General features: G+C 35.1%; 1 protein-coding gene across 2 annotated transcripts in view; it reads right to left on the reverse strand.

Annotated features, from left to right (window-relative positions):
- Positions 1 to 15714, reverse strand: part of CNTN6 (contactin 6) — a 311477-nt gene that overhangs the window by 87426 nt on the left and 208337 nt on the right. The gene's annotated exons all lie outside the window — the stretch shown is intronic.

Below are 15714 nucleotides of genomic sequence, written 5' to 3' on the forward strand. Positions count from 1 at the left end.
AGATGAAGTACAGGAAGTCGTATTTATGTGCTCATACATATTTGTCAGAAAGCGGGCCCTGAATTAGCGTCTCATTCCACTATTTTCCTCAGAATTAGCATATAGTTGCAGTTAGATCTTGAGTTTTTTTAGACACAAAAGAAAATAATCATCATAAATTTAGATTATGTCCTTTCCCCAAGCCTTGCCACTTACCTCAAATTTAAGCTGACATTTTAGTAAATTGGCATATTCCTGGCAACAATTAACCTCGGATAACTTGCTTTCTTTTTCATGCGTGTTTATGAAATACCAAAGCAATAAAATGAAATTCTAAAAGAGAACTTATTCACACAGAAAAATATGCACGAAGTCTGGTGAATTTTCTAGTATATGTGGTATTATTCAGTTAAAAAATACATATACATATACACATGTGAACACTTTGAAGTTGTTATCTGCTGGTAGTTGAACAATGAATACCTTTTAGTTTCCTCTCTCTGCTTACTTCTATTTTCAATTATTTTCCTACAATGAGCATGCATTACCTGTGTAATAAAACTTTTCCCAGGAAATTTATTTACAAAGAGAAAAATAAATAGAGGTCCTGAAACTTGTCTGTATTAATGATCCCTTGGTATCTTTTTATGACAGTGAGTCTTTGAGGTATATGACAAATTCATGCAAAATACCCAACTAAAAAAACTTTTATTCTAAAACATTCAGACAAAAGGTAAGTAAAAATGGTGTATTTTTCCCATGGTTATTTTGTAGTTCTGTAGATTGATTGTGAAGATAGAAGTCAATCTTTTACATAACCAAATACCTAAGTAATTTTGAGAATTTTGACCAGTATAATGATTTCAACACTATCACATCGAATAGCTACTCATTATTAACTCCAAACTCTGTGCCAGTTTTTGTATATGTGTATACTAGGTACATAGAATTTCATTTCCATTTTCTACAGCTAAAAAAGCAGAACTGGGATTTATTTTCAGGTTTTCTTACATCAGAAGCTATGAGGGAATCCAGACCTTACAGGTTCTGTGAGCTCATTCCCTTATGATAGCCTAGGGTTTTGTGATTTTACAAAAGTGGCTTTCCTTTTTAAGTGTCTCACTCCTGTGTTGGTGAGAAAACAAAACAAAACAGAAAAGCAAGACTAACCAATCCCAACTACTGTGAGAACTGGCAATACTGAAATCTCACTAAATTGTTTCCCTTGAAGGGGAAAAAGAGGTGTCCTACGCAGATACACTTTGCCCATAGTTGTATCTCAGAAAGTGTCAGAACTAAACCCATATCCTCCAAATAATGTTTCCATCCAAGATCCTGGTGTACTTTCACCCTCAACAGCCAGGCCAAGTTATCTCTTTATTAGAGGCTTCCCACAGAGTTTAGCCAATGTTAGCAACACAAAGAGAAAGCTGAAACCAGGTAGAAATTTACGTGTCCCCAGGGCACCAATAATTGCTCAGGGCCAGGACAAGGATACTCCAGCTCACATGCCTCTGGTCAGGGGGCAAATCTATGTCTTCTCTCCAGAGCTCTCCTTACAGGACTGAGCCAGAGTTACCTCCTGTGGAACCTTGCTTGGCACTATACTGTGCTTGGCTACTTTTTCTTTCTTGTCCCATTTCCATTTGCCTATGGATTCTTCCGAAGAAATCTAATAAACCAGTTCCACAAACCTATCCTGTCAGAGTGTGGCTCTTGAAAATCTGATTAATTAGAACCTCCAATCATGTGCTACTTTAGTTATAATAGGAACTATAGATAACCCTTCAATATTTTTTACAATGATATTTACATATAGCCATTAGACATACACAAAAGTGGAAGTCTGGTAAAGTGAAAGTCAATGGCATATAAGACAAAAACAAACATGTAGTTGAACCCGTGTGAGAAATCATGAGTCGTGTAACATATTTTGAGGACTTATTGTTAAACGGGGCCAACTGACACCAAAATATAAGAAAAAGGCAAAAAATGCACGAGATGTGGACCTTAACAGAGACACGTAAGATGCTCACTTAAAAAAGAAACTTCTCTAAAATTTTCTTTTTTTTTTTAACCCCATTTGAGTTTGGAGTGATGTCTTTGATAAGTCATTCAATTACAGAGAAGATTGTAAGATTCAGACTACAGTACTTGGTTCTAACAAAAGAGTTTTCAATGTGAAAGACGGTTACGGGATTCATATTCCCGGATTCTAAATCCACGAGGGTCATGTGTTCACTTTTGCTTGAATTTTTATTTTTCTTAGAAAACCCAATCCTCTCTATCTTTATTTAATCTGATTTGAGTTGCACTGCCTTCGCCTTGGATATCAGGAATGAGCATATAATTCAGATCTTGGCATTGGAGGCTTGTACCCCATGGCCATCTTGATTGGTCAACATATGAACCAAAATAATCCAATAAGAAACAATTAGACTCAATTCGAGTATGACTTTTGGAATGATCATCGAAGGGATGTCTTTCCAGTAACTACGTTTTTTTGAGACAGTGGGATAAAATTTCAGACTTCAAGCAACACTTTCCCAGCAAACGGAGACAGTGTCTTTGAAAGCCAAAGCTATCACAGAGGAGAGAAACTTGGAATTCTTCACACATCTAAATCAAGTCATGCCTGGTTGCCAAAAATAAAAATAAAAAATAAAAATCTCTCTTTGAACGTTTCAGTTAGCCAATACATTCTTTTTGTCTTGAGTCCATTTGAGTCATTTTCCTGCTATTTTCAACCAAAAGGACCTGACAAACAGATTCTAAATGCTGCAGTTCAAATGCTAGCTAGGCTACTTTCTACCCTAAATATGATTAAATTAATGAGTTCTGTGATTGAATCATATGATATGGTGAATTCCTCGAGGATATGTGTATTGTATTGTATGCTAGAGATATTATAGAATCTTCCAATGAAAAAAAATCAAAAAATAATAAAAGTTTTAAAAATTAAAAAAAGAAAGTCTTAAGTCTATTTTGTGGCTATATTTTATATTAACAAAAATTTTAATGGGAGAAAAGATTTCATAGTTATTAATTAAATCTTGAGGTTTTCACAGATTGGTTCTATCACTGCTAAACATGAATTCCATGTCCCTAATGATTACTACTGATTATGTACAATATAGAGTCAGAAAGCATGAAAGGAAAGCACACATTATTTAAAAATATATACATAATATATACATCTTCTAATGAATAGTCCCCATTTTGTCCTGGAAACTCTTACGAAGACACTAAACGAATTGCTTTAGATTTTATAACATGTCTCTCTCTCTCTTTTTTTTATACCATCTCTCTTTTCTGAAGCCATCCCAATGGGCAGTGTGTGGGAAAAGCTGAAATCAATGAAAAACAAAATTATTTTAGTAGTATGCTTTAATGTTTAAAAGCCAGTTAATTTTTCCAAGATACCCCACTGTGTGTAAATAATACTAACAATTATAGTAAAGTTATGATAGCATAATACTGTAATTTGTGCAGTGTAAAAAAGAAAATGGCTTATACTTTGCTATATTTTATGGCATATTAATAAGCACGAATTTTCTCATTTACAGCATGGGAATTAATAATAGCACATAATCCAGAGGCTTATTGTGAGGATTGAATGAGATAATCCATGTCCTGTGCTTAGCACACTGTCACACACTGTCAAGCACATGTTAAACAATGTGTTTGAACATTCAAACAAATTAATCAAATATTTTAAGATAATTACGATGCGATTATTATTATCTCAAAAACAAGAATCCTAGTTTATATTATTGTATTCTCTGTTAAGGGCTACATATGTCTAGGCATTCAATATGAATTGATTTATAAATATTTCTTCATAAGGAGAGTAGGAAACTCTCAGATGAGGCTGGGGGCATGCCTGCCTGTGGAAGACTTTTTTTTCAACCTGGCAAATCTCCTAGGACCATTGCAGAAGGAAGGAAAGGAATTAGAGCTCTCCAGAGAGAAGAAAATCTGGCATAAGAAAGCTGGTCATTTAAAAAATAATACTAATAATTAACTGAGTGCCTACTATGTACCAGGCTTTGTGACGGATGACTTTCACGTGTCATCCAAATTAAATACTTAGCTGGCATCTGCTAACAATGCTAATCAACTTTTTAGAATGTTACTCACGTTTAGACAGGTAATTTCAACTAAATTATTACCTGCCAACTCTCTTCCGCTTAGAGTTCCAGATCAGGCTAATTTATCGTGATCTACCTTCTAATTCTTTGGAGTTGCCACCCATTCAATTACAAGCATCAGTGGACGCTTCCTCCTTCTGTGCCTTCAGCATTCTTTTTAGATTCCACCTAGTTTGTCCACCTTGATAACACTAGGAATGCAATCCACGTTCACTAGCAGTTCATTTAGGTTCAAAGTAAATAAAATACAGAGTCTTTATATTAATCACACCAAAAAAATGTCATGGAGCAAGGGGGAGTTTTGAAGGGTCTCTGGAGTAAAGCTCATTGTTAAATCTCCTGGAACTGTGTCATTATAGAGTTAAAATAAATGGCCCCTTTATCATTCTGAAGACAGAGATGAGCCATTCCTGGCAACATTTCCCTTTTAGCTACAATTCTATCCACAATCACCATTCTTTTTTTTTTTTTTTTTTTTTTTAAGAAATTGAGTTTGGATGTGAATCGTAGTAAGAAAATCAATTTGAAGCAATGCTCTCATCCAAAGTTTCCTCAGACCGCAGATGAAGGATTCATAAGCCCCATATTTTAAAAGGAGCATGGCAAAAGGCTTTTCCTATTCTGTTCCTGTTTTCTAAATCAAGTTGCCCGAAATGTGGGTCCTCACGGTAGTGCAACACTCCTAGACGATAAAAGCAAAGGTTTTTTTTTTTTTTGTTCTCTCTCTCTCTCTCTCTTTCTTTTCTTCAGCTTTTCTCCTTCTTAAATAAGCATGGCCATCAATACAGACTTTTACTCCGTTTGGTCAGGTCATTATGCTTCTACGGAGGGAGCATCCTATTAATTTTATCTGAAGACAAAGAATACATTTGTTAACCACCTGGCCTAGTTCGACCTGAATTGGAAGTTACATTAAAACTCCTCTACACACGAGTAGGGACTGTGCTTCAATTCTATACTTTTAGTCCATAAATGGAATTTTTATTACGAGTGCTATTTGAGAAAGCTTCTATTTCTCCCCTGGATTTCTTAAACCTCATTATCCACAGCTTAAATCCAGGCCATCCTAAGTTTTTAACTAAAGACTGGTGCAGAGAACTAGTTTTGTAAGATGCTTGTATTTGAGATTATTCTTAACCTGAACCTTATTTCAGAAAATCCTGTCAGTGGCCATTTTTTCATCGAAGAGAGTGAAGCAGAATAACAAAACCAGCAAAGAATGCCTTTGTTCAATTTTCAGACTGTTCAGCTAGCTGATTTTATTTCCCCAACTTAAAATATTCACACAAAGAGCTTGGAATATAAGATTGTCCTGGGAGGATACAATATGGATAAATTCATGAGTTCTGTACAAAACCAATCTCACTGTTTTGGGAAAAGAAAAACATTTTTTTTTTTTTACCTGAGCGTTGTAAATACAGTCAGGATTCTGCCCTGGCTGTCAGTGCTTACTGTGGAATGAATCATTATGTTGCCTCCAAATCCAGAGATTGGAACCTAATCTCCAAGGCGATGGTATTTGGAGATGGGCCCTTTCGAAGGGGATAAGGTCACACGAGTTCCTCATGAATGGGACTAGTGCCCTTATAAAATAGGCCTCAGGGAGCTTGTCTCTTCCTCTATGTGAGGACAGAGCTTGATGTGCTATCTATGACCCAGAAGGTGGGCCCTCACCAGACACCTGCCAACCACTAAATCTGCCAGCACTTTGATCGTGAACTTCTCAGCTTCCAGAACTGTGACAAATAAATATCTGCTATTTACAAGCCACCCAATCTGTACTATCTTGTAGCAGTCCAAAAGGACTAAGACAGTACCTGTGTCAACTGCCCCTGGGGGAGGAAATCTTATGGAACACATGTATCAGTGTGGTATTTTGACACCAGAGTTTTCATGGCCAATTCCAAATCCACAAATGGCTTGCTCATAAAAACAATAGTAACGGAATGACACTTGCATCCGGACTAAAAGGACAAAGGTAAATTTTATAGCAGTAAATGTAAGGTACCTAACTTCTCCAAGCTCGAGTTTTCTCTTTACATTAACTAGCGATAATAATGGCTATGTAAGTAGAGCAAATGAGAAATGAGTAGTGAGAGTGCATTCTGAAATATAAAATTTGAACCAGAAATTAAGACTTAGTGAATTGCTTCACTCTCAAGACCACCAATAAAGACGATAAGGGACCATTGTCCAAACATTCTCTTAGAATTCTGTTGTCAATTTCCACCCCTCTTAAGATAAGTAAAATAAGCACTAATTTATATGTGAAACATAAAACGAAGCCCATTATTGTAAGAATGATAGAGCTAAAAATGATACTATGTTTATCAGTTAATTAACAGTTTGTTCCTAATCTTCATCTCTTTTTAATAGTAACCCTAAATAAATACTTCTTCTGCTCTTAGGCAAGAAAATGATAATTTGGTCAGGGTAGGTGGGATTCCCAAGGCTTATGTTATGTTGAGTTTATTTGGCTTAATCTTCTCACAGTTTATAATCATAAAATTTCAGATCAGGAAGTAAATGAAACATTCAACATTATATTAATATTTAATCATTCTATCATTATTATATCTAACATATACTGGGCACATATTATATGGCAGGCATTGTGCTGAGCACTTCATTTAAACTATATAATAACACTATGAAAGCCATGACTGAGGCTGTTAAAATTTTGTAGGTGAACAGATTGGGAATAGGATAGTTTGAGTTGTATGTCCAACATCATACAGTAAATTAAAAAGAAAACCTTGAAACAAAATATGTCCTTCCATACAGTCTGAGCTCTAAACTACCATACCTTGCTGTCCTTCTATGAATTAATCACCTTCAAAATGAAGCAAATCTTATTAGGATATATGATATGTACTTAGCAATAAATTCTTCACCTAATGAACCAATATGTTTTGCAACCAGTAGATAAACTTCATTTTGTACAGGATCTACAAAGTGAAATTATGAATTTTTTAAATTATTACTTTAAACATATATATTGAGATTCCTCCAAATTCCAGTAAAGGCTTAAAGATGAGCTCCACAGTTAGCTGGAAAATAGGAAACAAGTAACTTATTCACTTTCCCTAGCTCAGTTCCAACTTTGATTTAAAATCTTTCTCTTCTGTAACTGCTAATTACTTAAGAGTAAGAATTGTGGATCTCCTGAGAGAGTTTATGATAGACTGGGGTAGAAAGAATGAAGAGTCGCTTCCGGGAACTATATATATTCTTATTAGATGATTTTTTTAGAGCCTTTAAATTAGTTTAATTTTAGAACCAGCATGTAAAATCAAATTTATTCTTTTGGGAAAAAAATAGAAGGGAATGTTTCACATTAGATTCACAGTACATCTTCCATAGCAGAAGAGACTCACATGTGTGATGGATTCCTGGTCTTTGAAATGGAGCCTCTATAGTCATTCTTGAGGAGAATGTGGAAAGATATTTCAGAAACCTTAGGATTTTATACAGTAGTCCCTTTATAAATGATTTTAATTTTCTAAATATATGCTATGGGATTTTATGTGAAAATAAGCAAAATATAGCCACAAGAATATCTGTTACAGTATTATTCATAACAACAAAAAAGAATGGAAACAAAACAGAAGGAAACTAAATGTACAGTAGTCGGAGAGGAACTGAAAAAATATATTGCAAAACACCACTGTCACGGTATGAGGGCTCAGAAGACTGCTGACCTACAGATATGTTCACAGCATTATTTTAAGAATATTAAAAATCATTTTGCAAAAAAATGGGTACTATGCCAATTATATTAAAATTAGAAAATATGTCTATGAAAATATTGAGAGTAGTTATCCTCTGAGGGAGAAATTAAGTATAACATTATTTTCTTCCTTGTTTTCTTTAGTGCCTAAATTGTTAGAATTTTCTTCAGTGACCATGTCGTACTTTCACGATAATATTACAAAAACCTTACCAAGGGGGTCAGAGTAAGATGGCAGACTAGAGACATCTCCTTGGTGTCTACTCATTCTGAGACAGGGGAAAGTGGCATTCAGCCACCTCTGGCAGGAATCTGAACAGAAACATCACTCTGGGGCACAGCGAAGCAGCAGAAGACTGCAGGATCCAAGAAGGAGGTCTGGAGCCGAGGAACATGGACACAGAAGGCAGGTGGTTGGTATGGGCAGAGGTCAGCCAGTTGGCTCTCTGGTGGAGAGCTGGAGATGAAGAGTTGTCCTGCAGTATTTTGATTCTAGACTGGGCTGTTTGCTGGAGCAGCAAGTACACTCAAACAGCATTCAGCAGCTGGGGTTGAACACTGGGCAGGGTGGTTCTCCCAGAGGCTTTGCAGCTGGCAGAGCACCACAATTGTGGGAAGACCACATGCACAAGAGAGGGACAGTCGGTGGGACCCTAGTGCATAATAGATTCTGGTGCACCTGCTGAGCTCCAGCAGGCATCCTTAGGGTGAGATGAGCACCCCTGCATTCTCTATGAGGGCTGGTTTGTTGTCAGGGACAATGTCTGATGGGCCTCCTGGAAAGTCTGCCAAAAGCTTGGAGACCCCAGCGCTGTGGGAACAGAATGCTAATGAAGCAAACAGCTTCAGATTGAGGGCAAAGAAGTCAGGAAGACAAGATCAGGTCTCTCTTGCAAATAAAGAGTGGCTTCTGATACAGATGATATACAGAAAATCAAGCATGTGTTTTCTGTCTCCTAACACCACAGTGCCACCCAGTGTCCAGGAAATATATTGCTGTATATATATAGAGAGAGAGACACACACACACACAAACATATATATATTGTTTTACATTTTTTGCTTCTTTTTTCATTTTTTTTTTAGATTTCTCATTTTTCCTCTTTTACTATTGTTGTTTTTGGGGTTTTTTGGTTGAATTTTTATTTTTACTTTTTCAATAGCAAGGGTTCCTCCACTTTTCTTATGATTTTTCAGCCCCTTTTATTCTATCTTTCTTTTCTACTTCTTTCCTTATTCTCTATTTTGGCAGCTATTTCTCTACTTTTCTCATCTTTTCTACATAAATTTCTCATACAACATTTAAGATATCTATTTTTATCCTTCCTTGTCTTATATAATTATATTTTTAATTTTTGTACTTATTATTTTTTAATTTTTTCTCTTCTCTGAGGGTTGGTTCAAGACAGGATTGATCTGGCTTGAGCCATAAGCTTTCTTGGGTTTCTTTTTAGTTTTGACCTTTGGAAAGAAGGTATTTGTTGGTTCCTCCTGCGATATACTGCTGATTTTCTTCTATATTGGAGACAGGTAGGATCTTGCTTTTTTGCAGGCTAGTAATCAACTTCTGACTTAGAAGAACCTGGCTAGTCCAGCAACCAAAGTCCTAGAGCATCAGGTGTGGTTAAACACCACCATTTCTCCTGATGCTCTTTCTCTGTTACTATTCTTTTTCTCTCCCTTTCTTTAATTCTTTTCTTCTGCCCCCTTTCTTTTTTGTCCTTTTTATCTTTTTCCTTTCTTTCTCCCTTCAACTCTTTACCCTATCTTACTTTTGGTCTCATGTCAAAAGGCCGCTTCAACACCTAAGCTCTGAGACAAGGTAATTTAAGAAAAAGAAGGTACTGAGCAGGAAAAATTACAGAGAATGATGTGAACAAGAAGAGACAAATGAGGAGGAACGAATGAAACCTTCTGGCAACATGAAAAACCAGAATAGAGCATCCCCCTCCAAAGGCATCATGAAGTATCTACCACAGAGGATTGATTCTACCTATAAAGAATTAATGTAAATAATTTAAAGAATTTAAAATATGGATGGATAAAACAATAAAGGGCATTGAAGAGAAAATGGAAAAACACAACCAAAATAATGGACAAAAGATATGAGTATTATAGAAAAGACATGGCAGTGCATAAGGACTTAAAGGAGTCAATCAGAGAAGGTAAATATGCAGTAGAAAGTATGAATAATAGATTAGACAATGGAGAAGAATGAATCTGGAGCTAGAGGATAAAGCTCTTGAGCTAACCCAGGTAGTTAAAGAGGGAGAAAATAAGAGACAGAAAGCATATATTCACTCAGAGAATTATGGGACTTCATGAAGCATTCAAACAGGAATTATAGGTATTTCTGAAGGGAAATAACAACATTTCCCAAAGGAATGGAAGTACCACTGGAGGATATCATGAAAAGTTCCCAAGTATTATTAAAGATTCCTAAACACTCCTTTTATAGGGATATTGAATTCTAGATCATCTGAACACAAATAGAACACCTCTAAGAAACATTATAAGGAAAATTTCCAAAATTAACATGAAAAAGAAAATTCTACAAGCAGCCAAGAGTAAGTGCCAATTGACTTATAAGGGCAGATCCATCAGGATGACAGCAGACTTCTCAACTGAAATTTTCCAAGCAAGAAGAGAATGGTCAGCTACCTTTAATCATCTTAAACAAATAATCTTAAGCTCAGACTTTATATCCTGTTAAACTGAGCTTCAAAATTGATGGAGAAATCAAATATAATATTCTACTGATATGCAAACATTGAGGTAATTCACAACAAGACCAACTAACTCCTATCCTCCACACAGAAGATCTAAGTGGACCACCAATAAGTTAAATCCCCCAAAACTAAAGGACAAAAACCTAGCTTCCACAATGGCACACAGGATAAAACTAAGCAATAGACCTTCAAAAAATTAGATAAATAGAACTCTACCACACTTATCAATTCTCTCAAAAATGTAAATGTTTTGAATTCCCCACTGAAGAGGCACAGGTAGGCCAATTGGATAAAAAAGGACAAGCCATCCACATGTTGTCATAGGAAACATACCAGACTTGAAAGACAAAATAACACTCAGAGTAAAGACTTGGAAAATAATATTTCAGGAAAATAGAAATAAGAAGAAAGGAGGGATCTCAATCTTCTTCTCAGATGTAAGTGGATTTAATGCAACTAAGGTCAAAACAGACAAAGATATACTTCATATTGGTCAAGGGAACAATACAACAGAAGGACATTTCAATTCTGAATATCTATGCACCCAATTTAAATGCTCTTATGAAACAGACCTTAATTTGTCAAAGCAATATGATATCCTATAAAACCACAATATTAGGCCACTTTAACACTCCTCTTGCAGAGCTGGATAGATCCTCTAAACAGAAACTAAAAAAAGATCAAGAGACCTAAATGCAACCATAGAGCAAAAGGAGTAGACATATATAGAACACATCATCCCAAAACTAAAGAATATACATTTTTCTTCTCAGCCCATGAAACATATTCCAATATAGATCATATACTAGGTTACAGATCGAACTACAACAAAATCAAAAGAATTGATATTAATACCTGAATCTTCTCAGACCACAAGGCAATAAGAGTGGAACTTAACTTCAACAAAAATTTTCATCCCCACACAAAAACATAGAAATTAAGCAACCTTATGACAGTTGTATTAAGGAAGATATAAAGGAGGAAATAATTAAATTCTTTAATCATAACAACAATGAAGCTTACCAAAACCTGTGGGATATTGCAAAAGCAATCTTACAAGAGAAATTTATCATATTAGATGCCACATCCCAAACACAGGAAGAGAGCACATCAACAATCTAATGAATCATCTTTAAGAATTAGAAAATGAAGAGCAATCCAATTCCAAATCTAGCAGAAGAAAAGAAATAACAAAAGTAATCAGATATAAATAAAATTGAAAATTAAAAAAAAATCATTCAGAAAATCAATGAAACCAAAAGTTGGTTCTTCAAAAAGATAAATAAAATAAATAAACCTTTGGCCAGATTAACTAGAACAGAAAAGTGAAATATCTAGTAATGTCAATCAGAAATGAAAAAGGGGAAATAACAGTAGATACCACTGAGATATGAGAGATTATTTCTGACTACTACAAAAATCTGTATACCCTGAAATCTGACAATGTGGAAGAAATGGACCAACACCTGGAATCACACCACCTCCCTAGACTTAACCAGGAAGTAATGCAACTCTTTAATGGACCAATATCAAGCACTAAGATTGAAGAAACAATAAAAATTCCTTAACAACAACAACAAAAGCCCTGGCTTCACACCAGAGTTCTATTAAACCTTCAAAGATGAGCTAGTACCTATGTTGTAGAACCTATTCCAAAATATTGATAAGGAAGAAACCTTTCCTAACATGTTCTATAAAGCAATCATCATCCTGATACCAAAACCTGGAAAGGACCCAACTAAAAAAAGAGAACTACAGACCAATTTCACTAATGAATATTGATGGAAAAATACTCCACAAAATCTTAGCCAATAGATTATAGCTATACCTAAAAAAAAGTACACATCACATTCAAGTAAGCTTCTTCCTAGTGATGCAAGTCTGGTTTAACATATTCTAATCCACAAATAATCCATCATATCAATAGAAGCAAAAGCAAACAACATATGATCCCATCAATAGATGTAGAAAAAGTATTTTATTAAATTCAGCATTCTTTTCTTACAAGAACACTTAAGAATTTATGTATAGGTGGCACATTTCTTAAAATAATCAAAGCCATCTGTGACAAACCCACAACTAATATTATACTGACTGGAGTAAAACTAAAAGCTTTTCCACTTAGAACAGGAACCAGACAAGGATGTCCTTTATTACCACTACTATTCAACATAGTGCTGGAAGTTCTAGCTAGTGCAATCAGGCAAGCAAAAGATATAAAGGGCATCCAAATGGGGGCAGAGCAGGTCAAACTCTTGCTCTTTGCAAATGATATGATCTTATACTTAGAAAACCCCAGAGTCTCAACCACCACAATCCTGGACAGGATCAAAAAATACAGTATCATCTCAGGGTATAAAATCAATGTTCACAAATTAAAGCCTTTGTATATGCCAATAACAGCCAAGTTAAGAAGCTAATCAAAGATTCAATTTGCTTCACTGTAGCTTCAAAGAAAATGCCTAGGAACATACCTAAAAAAGAGGCAAAGGATCCTATGAAACCTTAAGAAAAGAAACAGCAGAAGATATCTACAAATGAAAGAACATACCATGCTCTTGGCTGGAAAGAATGAATGTTGTCAAAATGTCTATACTACTCAAAGCAATCTACAGATTTAATGCAATCTCCATTAAAATACTAACGTCATATTTTGAATAACTAGAAAAAAAATAGTACCTCATTTTTGTAGGAAACCAGAAAAAAAAAAACATATAGCCAAGACACTTTTTAGTAATGAAACAACTCCAGAAGCATCACCCTACCATACTTTAGGTTACATTATAAGTGCACAGTAATCAAGCAGAATAGTATTGGCAGAAAAATTGAGACATAGACATATGAAATTGAATGGAAAACCAAGAGATGAAACCAGTCTTATATAGCCATCTGCACTTTGATAAACCAAACAGAAGTGCATACTGGGGAAAAGAATCCCTATTCAATAAATGGTGCTGTGAGAACTGGACAATAACATGTAAAAACTGAAATTGGACCCATACCTTTCATCACTTACATGAACTAACTCAAGATGGATAAAAGATTTAAATGTAAGATGTAAAATGATAAAAATACTAGAAGAAAGTAAGGGAAAATCTCTTCAGGGTGTCAGTCTGGGAAAAGATTTTATGAAGACTTCAGTGGCAATCACGATAACAAGAAAAATAAACAAATGAGACTTAATTAAACTGAAAAGCTTTTGCACAGCTAAGGACACAACAATTAAAGCAAATACACAACTTTCAGAATGGGAAAAGATATTTGCATATTATGAATCTGAAAAAGGCTTCTTAACTAAGATCTATAGAGAACTCAAATTAATCCACACACATACACACACACACACAAATGTGCAAACAATCCTATCTATCACTGGGCAAGAGACAGGAACAGAACCTTTTCTCAGGAAGACAGATGAATGGCTAACAAACATATGAAAAAATGCTCATAATCCCTAAACATCAGAGAAATGCAAATCAAAATCACCCTAAGATATTACTTATCCACAGTAAGAATAGCTCACATCACAAAGTCCCAGAGTTGCAAATACTAGTGCAGATGTGGAGAGAGGGGAACACTTTTACACTGTTGGTGGGACTTATGAACACTTTTACACTGTTGGTGGGACTGCAAGTTCAAACATCTCTTTGGAAAGAAGTTTGGAGAATCCTCAGAAAACTCAAATTAGACATCCCACATACCCCACAATCCCACTACTAGGCATCTGCCCACAAGAAAAAAAAGATCATTTTCTAATAGACATTTGCACCAAAATATTTATTATATATCAATTTACAATAGCCAAGATGTGGAAACAACCTAAATGCCCATCAACTCAGGAATGGATTAATAAGCTGTGGTATATGTATACCATGGAGTGCTATTCAGCCATAAGAAAAAATGGTGACTTTATATATTTTGTAATAACCTGAATGGAGCTGAAACACATTCTTCTTAGTTAAGTATCACAAAAATGGGATAGGAAGTATCCAATGGATTTGGTTTTATTATGAAGCCAGTAGATGATTTAACACTTGCCTACATAGGAGAAAAACTTAATTCTATTTAAGTTGGGGGGAGAGTATGAGGGAGCAGGGAGAAGGGGGATGGGTGTACTCCTACTAAAGGGCAAAAAATAGTGGTGTATGGCACACTATTTGGGTGTGGGACATAACTGCAAGAGAGATTCTACCAAACAAATTAAAAAATTGTGACCCTGTTGCTTGTACCCTCACAATAACCTGAGGTAGGGGGAAAGACACAAACCTTACTAAGTCTATGTTTGGTTCAGTTTGTTTAAGCAAAGGTTAGTGGAACTCTTCTGAGTCTTCTTGTTTCTGCATCTGCCTGAGAGCTCTCATTTCAAATTCATTTTAGAACTGTGGTTCCTGGCTCCTTTTCCCTCTATTAACAGAATGTTATTGTTTTATGATGTAGTACAGGTATTTCCTTCCAAGTTTGCTTTTTCACTATGCATGGGTTGTGAGTGACCGTGTGCACACTCTAGCTTGCAGCATTGGTGTAGGCCTTAGCTTCAACTTTTTTCCTCATGCCTTTTTTGGACACTTGTTCTACTTCACAGGTGAGAAGAATTCAGTTGAAAAGTGTGTGCAATTGAAAAGAGAAACTAACAGAAGTAATCCATAACACTGAAAGTTGGTTCTTGGAAAAGATCAGTAAAACTGATAAATCTCCAGCTGAGCTAACCAAGGAAAAAAGAAAGATGCAAAGGACAAATATCAGTGATGATTACATTTACATTAAAAAGATAAATTAGATGAAATAAGCCAATTCCTTAAAAGACAAAATTACCAAAAGAAAAAATAGATAATTTTAATAGGTCTATAACTATTAAAGAAAATGAATCAATAATCAGTATATATAATCTTTTTCAAATAATAAAAGCAGAGGAAATAATTTCTGATTATTTCTAAAACAATTATTCTAATTGTTTATTAATTCTATGAGGCTAAAAATGCCATAATACATAAATAAGATAAAGAAATTTGAAGAAAAGAAAATTGCAGACTAATATATCTCATAAAAATAAATGGAAAAGTCTTCAATAGACATTAACAAATTCAATCCAGCAATGTTTAAAGAGACTGTACCACAACCAAGAGAG

Source organism: Otolemur garnettii, unplaced genomic scaffold, assembly GCF_000181295.1.
Source record: "Otolemur garnettii isolate 467f Iridium unplaced genomic scaffold, OtoGar3 scaffold00015, whole genome shotgun sequence".
NCBI lineage: Eukaryota > Metazoa > Chordata > Mammalia > Primates > Galagidae > Otolemur > Otolemur garnettii.